The sequence below is a fragment of the Hyperolius riggenbachi genome, chromosome 5 (assembly GCF_040937935.1).
Source record: "Hyperolius riggenbachi isolate aHypRig1 chromosome 5, aHypRig1.pri, whole genome shotgun sequence".
Taxonomy (NCBI): domain Eukaryota; kingdom Metazoa; phylum Chordata; class Amphibia; order Anura; family Hyperoliidae; genus Hyperolius; species Hyperolius riggenbachi.
In genome coordinates this window covers 119515151-119527844 of record NC_090650.1, presented here as the reverse complement: position 1 = coordinate 119527844, position 12694 = coordinate 119515151, and positions in this window count along the sequence as shown.

The following is a 12694-nucleotide window of genomic DNA, read 5'->3' as shown; positions in this document are numbered from 1 at the left end:
GCAGGAGAATGAAGGCACATTGAGGATGCTAATGGGGAAGGGAGAGATGCAGCAGGAAGATTCTGCTTGTACACAGAAGCTGCAGTTTCCTGTTTCTTCCAGACATCCACTGTGAACGGAATCCTTCATTGTGATCCTTCATTCAAAGATTCAAATCATTCATGATCTGGACAACACTACAGTGCAGTGAATATTAATTAGCCATGTGGCTAGGAACAATAGCAGACTCTCCCCTTACTGAGCATGTGCAAACAGTCTAACGCAGCTAAAGCCACATATAACGCACAGCATGTTGCACTTTCTTTGAACGTCCAGCATTACACTGTACACTGCAACGTGGGCACTGTGAACAGCCCATTGATTTTTCATTACTGTGAGTTGGGCTGCGTTACAGGCTGCTCTAACGTGCGCCTGTAACGTCCCACTGTGGAAGCAGCCTAAAAGGAAATTAATATAGCAGCCACCGTATTCTTCTCACTTAAAAGGAGTTCTTTTGTATCCTAAGAATCAAACAAGCTGACACTTACCTGGGGCTTCTATCGGCCCACTGCAGTGGTAATGTCCCACGCCGTCCTCTTCCGATGCTCCGTTCCCCGCTGCCGGTCCCAGTGTAATCACACGAGTTATTACACTGCGGCTGTGCAGTAAGCTCCCAATGACGCTAGCAGGAGCTAACATTATTCGTCTGTTTAGACGAATATTAAACCGGGACCGGCGGCGGGAAACGGAGCATCGTAGGAGGACGGCACAGGACATTACAGCTGCAGGGGGCCGATAGAAGAAACAGATAAGTGTCAGCTTGTTTGATTGATTTTTAGAATCCCACAGAACCTCTTTAACCACTTGAGGACCAGCACCCTCTGCCACCTTAAGGACCAGAGGGTGCTGGTCCAGTAAACCGCCGCTTCCCGACGAATCGCCGCAAAATCCGCCGCTCCCGACGGTCACGCTGCTCTTTCTGCCGTCGCTATGACGGCAGAGCGCTGTGCGCCGGTCAGGAGCCGCTTTCATTGGCTCCTGACCCTGTCACTTCATGTGAGCCAATAGGAACGGCTTACATGAATGACAGGGCCAGGAGCCAATGAAAACGGCTCCTGCCCGGCTCACAGTGCTCTGCCGTCATAGAGGCGGCAGGGCAGCTGACTGCAGCGGGGACGGAGCGGACAGAGCGGCGGAGCGCGCGGTCAATGGGACGTAGAGTTTACGTCCGGTCAGAACTGCAGCGCCCCCTGCCCGATGTAGATTCGTACTGCGGCGATCCACAGTAGGTTAAAGAAGACCTAAACTCAAGCACTGCAATCAAGGAAAACAAATACTACTGCGCATGCGCACACACCGACAAGGAGAACTTTGGGGCTCCCAGAGCTGGATCCCTTCTACTGTGGAGGAAGGGGGAAACCTCTTTAGGATACAAAGGCCTCCCCTTCCCTGAGTTAAGTACCCCCCGGGCACTTTTTTCTTACAGGTACACTTTAAGAAAAGAAGAGGGCATATGGGAGGGGAAAAATAGGGGGCATTGGTGGGGAAAACGACTACAATTAGATTGCAAGCCTACATATCAACAGTATTGGCAATCTGTAGGTAGATTGCCAATATAGGTAGCCTTGCAAGTTCCTCTCTTTCCCCTCCCAACCCCCCTCCCCCACACACGCATACATATGAATTGCCCGCCGGGAGATTGGGCACAGGATACAGCTGGTATACGGCTATTGCTGGAAGCCGAATTGCAGTGTTTTAAAAGCAACTTCAGCACTGTCTTCTGATGGCGCAGAAGTTACTGACTGTGCGCCGCTATAGCCGTAATTCCTATTTCGGCCTATGATGGCGCCGGCTGCGCCCAAATCTCCTGCGCTGTTATTACAGTGCTCTCCCCCCCCCCCCTGCATAATTATAGGTAGCCTAGTCCCACCATCAGAGATCTGAGAGCTAAGCAGTGAATCACCACAAAGTTCAGCTCCCCCCTGCTCACTCCTTGCGGTGCTGCCCTGCGGAATAGTTCACACCTCAGATCATCGGTAAGCCAGCCGCAGAGAAGTGACAGTCAGGCAAGCGGTGCATGGTGACGGCGCGTATACTTCAGCAGGAAACAAAGCAAGCGCTCACCAATATGGGCCGCATCTGAATGACTCACCACCTCATATGCACCGCTTAAATAGCTCAAATACACACTCAGCAATCAGACAGATGCAAAACATATGCAAAACTAAACTAAATACTTACCATGCAAAACAGGATAGCACAATGGGTGCTGCTAGCCTGGTAGTTACAGAACTGTGGATACAAAATATAGGTAAAAGGCTGCGCATCCCTGACCCAATACTGTACAATTGAATGGTTAATCGCTGTGGCGCACACCGCCCCCCCTGGACTAAAATGTACGCCCGCATCCAAACAATGCAATACTGGTCTATGGAGAAATTTTAGCTTCCATCATAGTTTTGCATGCAAAAATATAGATATACTGGACATCTGCATCTCTCACATGTGACTCGGCGGCGGCTGCTCTGCGGTGGCTGCGCTGGAAGTGCTCCCGCTCTCTCTCCGTGTCAGAGCGGTCAGCTGTTTGGAGTGAGCATATATCGGCACCTGGTCCTGGGGGGGAGAGGGGGGTCGGGCAGAGCTAGGCATGCTATGCATGCTCAGCAGTATCTGATATGCGGCTTTGCGTCCGGAGCTGGGGTAAAAGGATACATAGTAAAAAAATTATATTGATTTTTAACTTCTACAATGCCTTTTTGGCTCATTTAAATAGTAAATAAAAGATTGCAAGAGAGATTTAATTTTCAGTTTTGGGGCTAACAGTTACTCTTTAAAGGGACACTTAAGTCAAACAAAAAAAAAATGAGTTTTACTCACCTGGGGCTTCCAATAGCCCCTTGCAGCTGTCCGGTGCCCTCGCCGTCTCCCTCCAATCCTCCTAGCCCCGCCGGCAGCCACTTCCTGTTTCAGTGACAGGAGCTGACAGGCTGGGGAAGCGAGTGATTCTTCACGTTCCCAGACACATTAGCACCCTCTATGCTGCTATATGGTATATGATATATGCTATAGCACAGGGGTGCCCAATGCGTCGATCGCGATCTACCAGTAGATCGCGAAGGACTCCTGGGTAGATCGCGGCCGGGTGTTTCAGTAGTGCGCCGGACAGTACTGCCGCCGCACCAGCGTACTATCTAATTGTGCTGCTCTGCTGTGCTACGCAGAGCAGCACGTGGCCAGTCAGAGGAGGAGAGGAACAGCCAGTGAGAGTCAGCGTCTGTGGCCCCTCCCCTCCAGGACGCACAGAGGAAACAGCGGGGAAGAGTGAATGCAGGAGACAGCCTGTTTCACGGAGCTCCAGGAGGGGATGAAGGGAGACTGGGAAGGCTGTCAAAAGAAGCTTAGAGCTTCCTGCAGAGAAGGGTGAGCGAGTCCTCATGCAAATATCTCACCCTGGCTGACAAGGGTCTGCAGCTGCTGGCTGATCACACTGTAATTAGTCTTTAACACCAGCCAGCAGCACACTGAGATGGGAGTTCAAATGTGGTGTTTGTAGGACTGCTTTGATGTCTCACTGGGTAAATGAGTAGTTAATGCAGCCCGATATGTCACAGCCTGCCACCAACTGAGAGGAACATGATACCACATGGACTGTATAACCCCATACTCCCCTCCCCTATGGACTGTATGCCTATACCCCCCTCCCCTATGGACTATATATCCCATCCCCCCCATACCATCCATTACATCCTCCACACTCCTATGGACTGTATACCTATATCCTCCCCTTATTCCCACAATACCCCCCCCCCCCCGCCCCCCATGTTAATGTTTTGTTTTGTTTTGCTTTGGCAATGCTAAATGTATTTGGTCCTGCCAATAAAGCTTTTTGGATTTGGATTTGGATCCTCATTGATAAGGATCTCTGATAACACTGTAAAAAGTTCAAAGGATTCCAAATACTGCATACCAGCTAGCTTGTAGATTGAACCCCTGTCTATACTGGACATACAAGGACAGTTTCAATCCTGTTTACACTTACTGACTTGCTTTTTAGAAATCAGGATGGGGGATTCTGCACTTGCCCAATTAAGCTGCAATTTTTTTTTGCAGGGGGGGGGGGGGGGGGTCTGTGTGGAAGTAGGTAGATCTCTCAGGCTGGATAATTTTCAAAGTAGCTCACGAGCCGAAAAAGTGTGGGCACCCCTGCTATAGCAGCATAGATGGCGCTATTGTGGCCAGGAATGCGAAGAATCACTCGCTTCCCCAGCCTGTCAGCTCCTGTCACCGAAACAGGAAGTGGCTGCCGGTGGGGCCAGGAGGATCGGAGGGAGACGGCGAGGGCACCGGACAGCTGCAGAGGACTATTGGAAGCCCCAGGTGAGTAAAACTCATTTTTTTTTTGTTTGACTTAAGTGTCCCTTTAATGCATCTCTGCTTCATGCCACTTAAAGAGACTGTCCATGCTTTGTGTGAGGGGCTGCCAAGAGGTGGATCACTTCATCTTTACTATACAGGGGCAAACCGAGGATTTTTAAGGGGGATTCCTGAATGGTCATCCTCAACCACACAATACAGTACAATATTATGGTAGGACATCATGCTGGGTACACACAATGCAATTTCCCGTCCGACTGACAGGATCTGACAATTATTTCCTAAATGTCTGATCTGCTTCCGATCGACAACGGTATCGATCAGGAGCAGTTTGGATACAGATAATGAGGACAGCCAACATTGCAAATGAAGGGGAAAGTGAAGCATTAACACAGCAGGGCACAGGGCTGTGCTCATACCCGACTCTGTTCCCCAGAGCTGCTCCATGCTCTGTACACACGCTGCTGCTCCATGCTCTGTACACACGCTGCTGCTCCATGCTCTGTACACACGCTGCTGCTCCATGCTCTGTACACGTGCTGCTGCTACATTCAAAGTCAAATGTAGTAGGGAAAGAAAAGGGGCAGTGCTATGAGCTGCAGGATGCCTGCAGATATTCTGGTGTCTCAACTTCTGCCTGTCCATAGATACTGCCCTGGCCCTGGTCTGAGGGGGATTCTGGGCAGCTGTAATCCCCCCCTGCGTCTGCCTATGCTATACTATGGAACCTTGGTTGCTGCAGGGTTATAGCGGTGGCTGGATAGTGTAATGGTTAAGGGCTCTGCCTCTGACACAGGAGACCTGGGTTCGAATCTCGGCTCTGTCTGTTCAGTAAGCCAGCACCTATTCAGTAGGAGACCTTGGGCAAGTCTCCCTAACACTGCTTCTGCCTATAGAGCGTGCTCTAGTGGCTGCAGCTCTGGCGCTTTGAGTCCGCCAGGAGAAAAGCGCGATATAAATGTTCTGTGTTTGTTGTTTATAGAGGGATCAGTGGGTGCAGGGGCGGTGTCAGAGTAGGGTTTCTAGACAATTTTAAATTGTATCTTTTTGATAAATAAAATGTATACAGTTTTTTCAGTATAAACGACTTTGTGCATTATTGTGTACCATCCACCTTTTTGATTTCCCTTCCTACTGGTATTGCTAATAGTTTTGTCTGTACTACATGACTGCTTATGCCAGCAGAAAGCAACACAGGAATGGTAGTATCTGCCACACAGCAGTCTGGGATCTGCAGGGTTTTACAAGTCTTTGACTGGAATTTCTATTAGGAAATAAGACTCGGGGGAGAATCAGAGAAACCACAGTGTTACATTTAGCTATGCAAAAGCATTAGCAGCTGGCAGTGAATTGCACTGCAAAATGTAATTTGCTGGAAAGGTTATAAAATCTTGTATTAATAATTAGTGTATTTGTTAAAGGAGACCACCATCTAAAGATAATGAATTGCGCTAGGATAATGAGGCAGCCTGTACATAAAACCCTAATGAGCTTTGCAATCCTGATAGTAAAAATTAACTACATTTAACATTTTCTAAAACTAGACATTGGTCAGTGATGAAAATGTATTTGCATTGTTGATTTAGCTTCAGTAAGGCCATTCACAATGCAGACGATGCCAGTATGTTCAAGCAGCGGGTAGAGGACCAGCTCTACACTGTATGCCTGTATTCCCAACTCTAAATAGACTCGTAGTTTCATTGACCCAGCATGACCAAGCGTCCATAGAGATGTGAAATGGCCGTGGCCGGTCATCCTAGTGTCCCACCACCCACCGCCGCACAGTGACACAAGCACATGCCACTGTTGGTAACTGTACAACTGTCTGGTTAAGTTGGATTTTGCTGGACTGATGCTACAATAAGGCCTCGTTCATACTCTACACGCTGCTATGCGCATTTTGGCAGCACGTATAGTGTGCGACACGCAAGAATGGTAGAAGGGCATACAGAGCCCTTCTACTGCTCCCATCATATGCGCTATCGCACTGCTGCATGCATTTTTCAAGAATCGCAGTACTGACTCATTCTCTGTAGTGAATGGGATCAGCAGCGCAGATGGAGGGCGATCATTTGTGTTGCGTTCCAATCGCACAGCCATCTGTGCTAATTGATGTGAACGAGGCCTAAGTTAATGTGTGGCATTAGATAGTGCTCTGCCTTCCTTCTACCCACATGGCTAAAGCACACTAATGAGCCATTTCAGCAAAGAGAGCGGAGACAGTGCCTATACACTGTGAAATCACTTCCAACCTTTATCTCGTTCACCGTTAAACATAGTGAGTGCTGCACTGACCACACTTATGTATTGAATTTTATTATATCTTTTCATGGGACAACACTGATGACAATATTACACTTTGCTACAATGTAAAGTAGCCAGTGTACCACATGTATAGCAGTGTACATTTACTGTCCCATCAAAAAACTCAACACACTGCCATTAATGTCTAAACCTCTGGCAACAAAAGTGAGTACAGCCCCAAGAAAGGGCCCTTTTGCACTACCCTGCGTTTTGTGATCAGATTCCGATTGCTAACGAATCGCAAAACGCAGGGTACAGTAAAACTAATGTGAATGGCAGCGGCTATTTCCATTAGTGCGATCTGATTGCGTCGCTATTTTGGCCCTAGCGCAATCATCGGCAATAGCGTCCTGTGCTATTAGCGCAGGACGCTATTGCGGGCTGGTGCGTGGAAAAAAGACACATGGCTTGGGGCGCGCAGGGGCAGTTGCCAATGACTTGCAAGTCGACGGTAACGAAAGTAGCTGGCGGCAGGAGAATGGAGGATCGGCGCAGGACAGGAAGGCTGCACGGGGCTGGCAGAAGCTCCAGGTAAGTGAAAAAAGGACAACTGTAACAAGAGGGATATGGAGGCTGCCCTATTTATTTCCTTTTAAACAATACCAGTTGTCAAGCAGCCCTGATTATCTATTTGGCTGCAGTAGTGTCTGAATAACACCAGAAACAAGAATGCAGCTAATCTTGTCAGATCTGACAATAATGTCAGAAACACCTGATCTGCTGCATGCTTGTTCAGGCAGAGGATCAGCAGGACAGCCAAGCAATTGGTATGGTTTAAAAGCAAATACATTTGGCAGCCTCCATATCCCTCTCATCACAGTTGTCCTTTAAGGCTCATACACACATCAGACCATAGTCTTTTGAAAATGACAGATCACAGACCAATTTTACTGCCTTCCATGTAGTATGAGAGCCATACCTTCACAGTCTTTTCTATGGAGCTGAACTCCCCATCAGATAAAAATCTTTGCAAGATGCTGCACACACAGATGCTGTACAGACACAAAAGATCAGTATCTGCAAAAGATCTGTTCCTGAATAAGATCCGTTCCTGCAAATTGCATTCATAGTCTATGAGATCTGCAGATCATCATACACACCTTGTTTAACTGACATTCATCTGCAGAACAGACAATCATCTGCAGATCTGAAAATCCATCCTGGTGGATCCTGGTGTGTATGATGATCTGCAGATATCATAGACTATAAATGCATTTTGCAGAAACAGATCTTTTGCAGGAACAGATCTTTTGCAGATACTGATCTTTTGAATGTCTACAGCATCTTTGTGTGCAGCATCTTGCAAAGATTTCTGCCTAAAGGGGAGTTCAGCTCCATAGAATAGACTGTGTAGAGTATGGCTCTCATATTGCATGGAAGGGGGTAAAATTGGTCTGTGATCTTTCATTTTCCAAAGACTATAGTCTGATGTGTGTATGAGCCTTAACCACTTGCCGACCGCACACTCATAACGTGCGTCGGCAAAGTGGCAGCTGCAGGACCAGCGACGCAGTACTGCGTCGCCAGCTGCAGCCTAATTAATCAGGAAGCAGCCGCTCGTACGAGCGGCTGCTTCCTGTCAAATCACGGCGGGGGGCTCCGTGAATAGCCTGCGGGCCGCCGATGGCGGCTCGCAGGCTAGATGTAAACACAAGCGGAAATAATCCGCTTTGTTTACATTTGTACGGCGCTGCTGCGCAGCAGCGCCGTAAGGCAGATCGGCGATCCCCGGCCAATCAGCGGCCGGGGATCGCCGCCATGTGACAGGAGACAGCCTGTCACTGGCTGCACAGGACGGATAGCGTCCTGTGCAGCAGGATCTCCAGGAGGGGGCCAGGTAGGAGAGGGAGGGGGAGGATTTCGCCGCGGAGGGGGGCTTTGAGGTGCCCCCCCCCCGCCACCCACAGCAGGCAGGAGAGATCAGACCCCCCCAGCACATCATCCCCATAGGGGGGAAAAAAGGGGGGCAATCTGATCTCCCTGCCTGCACCCTGATCTGTGCTGGGGGCTGCAGAGCCCACCCAGCACAGATCACTCAAACCAGCGCTGGTCCTTAAGGGGGGGTAAAGGGTGGGTCCTCAAGTGGTTAAGATTCAACAGCTCAACTTACAGAACCGCCTTTTCTTTTTTTTTTTTTTTAGATAATTTTATCAGTCCCCAAAATGGTTAAAGCAAACCAGAAGTGAGAATTATGATGTAAGTAATTGTATATGTAGGAGTAATCCTGGATAACACTCTCCTGAAGTCTTGAATACTGTACTTACTTTGGGTTTAAAGAGGCGGATGTACTAAATCTTAATAGGACCCAGAGGCATGTCATGTGCACAATGACATGACTCTGTGTCTCTCTATTGCCGCACTAGTCCTCCCCCCCCCTCCCCCCGCGTTCTGCTGTCCCCCCTGAAAATTTCGCCAGGCTAGAGACAATCTGCTTCTCGCTAGCCTGCTTTGTTTACCTGGCAGCTGTCAACTTTTTCTAGCATCGCCTCCCCCGCCTCCTGCATAGCGTAGCTCCCCCCGCCGCTCTCCGCCACCCTAGCTTCCTCCAATCTGAAGTCAGCCGGGGTCTTCTGCGCTCATACTGGAGCCGACTGAGCCAGTTACCGGGGCTGATTGCTGGTAAACGGAAGACCGCGGGAGGACGGCGAGGGACGCAACTGTGCTTATGGGGCTGGAGGAAGCTCCAGGTAAGAAAAAAAAAACGTTATAACTCCACATTCCTGGTTTTCTTTCATGCTAGGTACACACAATATGTTTTTTCGTTCGATAGATGCGTTCGATAGATATTTTCCGTCATGTCCGATATTACTTTCGATCATTTTACTGCTCGATTTCTCATAGAAGTGAATGGAAATTATTAAGAAAAGATAAGAGAATCGAGTGGGAAATTGAGCAGAAAAACAAATCAAAAATCGATCAAACAGAAAATCGACCGAAAAATTGCATTGTGTGTACCTAGCATAAGATTTTGTTAAAAATGTGTCTGTCTCTGCTGAATTAGCAGCATACAGTTGAAAAAGCCGTCAAGAGACCTTAGATGCAGAGGACACGTGACCACTAGTACAGCAGAAGGGAGGCTAGGAAGGCAGCATGTCACTGACATACTAGAAAACACACGAGAGTAACATCCCCAGAATCCCTTTAGAAGTTTATGCTTGTTTATGCTTCCGACTTGTTGGTCAGACTATGCGTATCAATCAACTGCTAATTTGTATTTAAAATGACCTCACACAAAATAAATCCATCCACAACTACAGGCCCAGATTTACCTCACAGGAGCCTGTAGGCACAGATGTCCTGGCACCCTAGACTTCACCCTCCATGAACCTACAAACCCCCACCAAACTGCACCATTTGTGCTGGCTGTCCCAGCTGCCCCTTAGCATTAGGTAGCCAGAAATACCCTCAGTAATAAGTAGCTAGAGGTGCCCCCAAGAATTAAGTAGCTAGAGGAACCTCAGTATTAAGTAGCTAGAGGTGCATCTGACTGAAGGGAGAGCTTGTCAGTGGAATGCTGAGAGCAGGGTGAGAAACCTGTAATTTACACTCTCATCAGGACTCTTCATAGGGAAGGCGGGAGGCACGCGGGGAGGGGAGTGAGCCACCTTTCACATGTGCCTACAATGTTTTATGGTAAATCCGGCCCTGCACAACTATCTACTTTAAACCATCTAAACATCAGCACTCTGTAATGTTTGTGAAAAGTGAAGCTCCAGCAAACACCTAAATGCATATCTGTGCTTTGCGTGAATTATGGGTGCCCATACATTAGTTGATATTGCGGGCCGATCGACCTTCCAATACGATAATTTTGTTGTATCGGCAGAGAATTGGTGCTGCAATATGGCCGCTTGATCACACTTTCAATCGAACTCTGGCCAAAATCAATAGAAAGTATAAAGCGGGCGTACCCAAGAAGTGCACCAGGCGTTCAGGGGAGTTATTGACCGGCTCATCCATAGGTAATCCTTACTTCCTCTTTTTTCCTTCTCTCACGCCATACTGCGTCGGTATGAAAGGCCCTATAGACATTGCCCTGTGGTGGGGTGCGGTAAATATACCGCACCTCATCGTTCCAGTGTGAAAGGCCCCTCAACAAGCAAATCAGGTGCTCTGACTGAAGTCTGACTGGATTACCTGCATGCGTGCTTCAGGTGTGTGATCCAGAAACTGCTGAGGCCAAAGACATGCAAAGCAGCTGGCATGAAATACATTTGGTAGCCACCATATGCCTCTCACTTCAGGTGTCCTTTAGGCCTCGTTCAGACTATACGCGCTGCCGTGCGCATTTTGGCAGCGCGTATAGTGTGCGACACGCAAGAGCGGTAGAAGGGCATAGACAGCCCTTCTACCGTTCCCATCATATGCGCTGCGTGGCAGCGCGATTGCGCTATCGCGTACTGCACGCATTTTTGGGAATCGCAGCGCAGATCCCATTCATTGTAATGATTGGGATCTGCAGCGCAGCGCATAGGAGCGCAGATGGCGTGCGATCGGACGCGTTGCGTTCCAATCGCACAGCCATCTGCGCTAAATGATGTGAACGAGGCCTAAGAGCTTGTTCACACCTAGGGCGTTTTCGCCTTTTTTTAAGCGCCAGTGATTTTGCAAAGGCCTCATTCACACCTAAAATCGAAAACGCAAATGTTTTGCATTTTTGTGCCCTTCAACCCCCCTCCCCCCCCACTGCGCTCTGCGTTTCTGGTAAAAGCGCTTTTCTAAGCGCTTTTCCAGAGCGGTTTTGTAATTCACTCCCTGATGCAAGTCAGGAAGTGAATTCTTTGACCTGGAAAATAAATACAATGTATTTATTCTTAAAAACACTTACGCAATCGCTGCACAAAGCGATTTTGTGAGAGTTTTTCCTATACCTTCCATTGAGGCAAAATCGCCTCAAAAATGGTACAGGCACTGCTTTGCCGAGCGGATCGCAAATGAACCGTTTAGCTGTGAACTCTCTCATAGGGAATCATTGCACAAGCCTTTTTTAACCTATTTTGGTTCCTGGACGTAGAAACTACGTCCAGGAACCATGTGCGCTACCGCGCGGCCCCGCGGCCGATCGCGCGCGTGCACGCGCACTCCCGGCCGCGGATTCGGTAGCCAGGGAATCAATGTATCGGGCTATGGTGCCCGATCACTGATTCCTCTCCCCCGCTGAAAAAGCGACAGCTTCTCTCGGAAGCTGTGCCTTTTCTGGCCGTTCCCTCCCCGATGCGCCACTCTAAGCGTGTGTTACGCTTAGAGTGACGTCATGTAAACAAACTCATGGCTGCTATCTTGTCACCAAAAAGTAATACTACAACTGAAAATAAAAATTAATTAAAATGAACACACATTTACATTATAAATCTATTGTTTACCCCCCACCCTCCCAAAACTACCCAAATACAATGTTTACTATAAAAAACCATTACAATAAAAAAACAAACAAACATGTAAATATTTACCTAAGGGTCTAAACTTTTTAAATATCAATGTAAAGATGAAATATTTCTATATTTTTTTTATTTTAAACTTGTTAATAGTGATAGATGCAAAATGGAAAAAATGCACCTTTATTTCCAAATAAAATATTGTCGCCATACATTGTGATAGGGACATAATTTTAACGGTGTAATAACCGGGACATATGGGCAAATACAATACGTGAGTTTTAATTATGGAGGCATGTATTATTTTAAAACTATAATGGCTGAAAACTGAGAAATAATGAATTTTTCCATTTTTTCTTATTCTTCCTGTTAAAATGCGTTTACAGTAAAGTGGCTCTTAGCAAAATGTACCCCCCAAAGAAAGCCTAATTGGTGGCGGAAAACACAAGATATAGATCAGTTCATTGTGATAAGTAGTGATAAAGTTATAGGCTAATGAATGGGAGGTGAACATTTCTCACGTGAAAACCACGGAACCTGAATGGGTTAAGGACGATTTTGAAAATCTCCTACGCTTGCAAAAAAGGGCAAATATGCCCTTAGGGCCCTTTTCCACTAGCAATCGCTAGTGTTTGCGCTAAACGCTATCGATTGCGATTCAG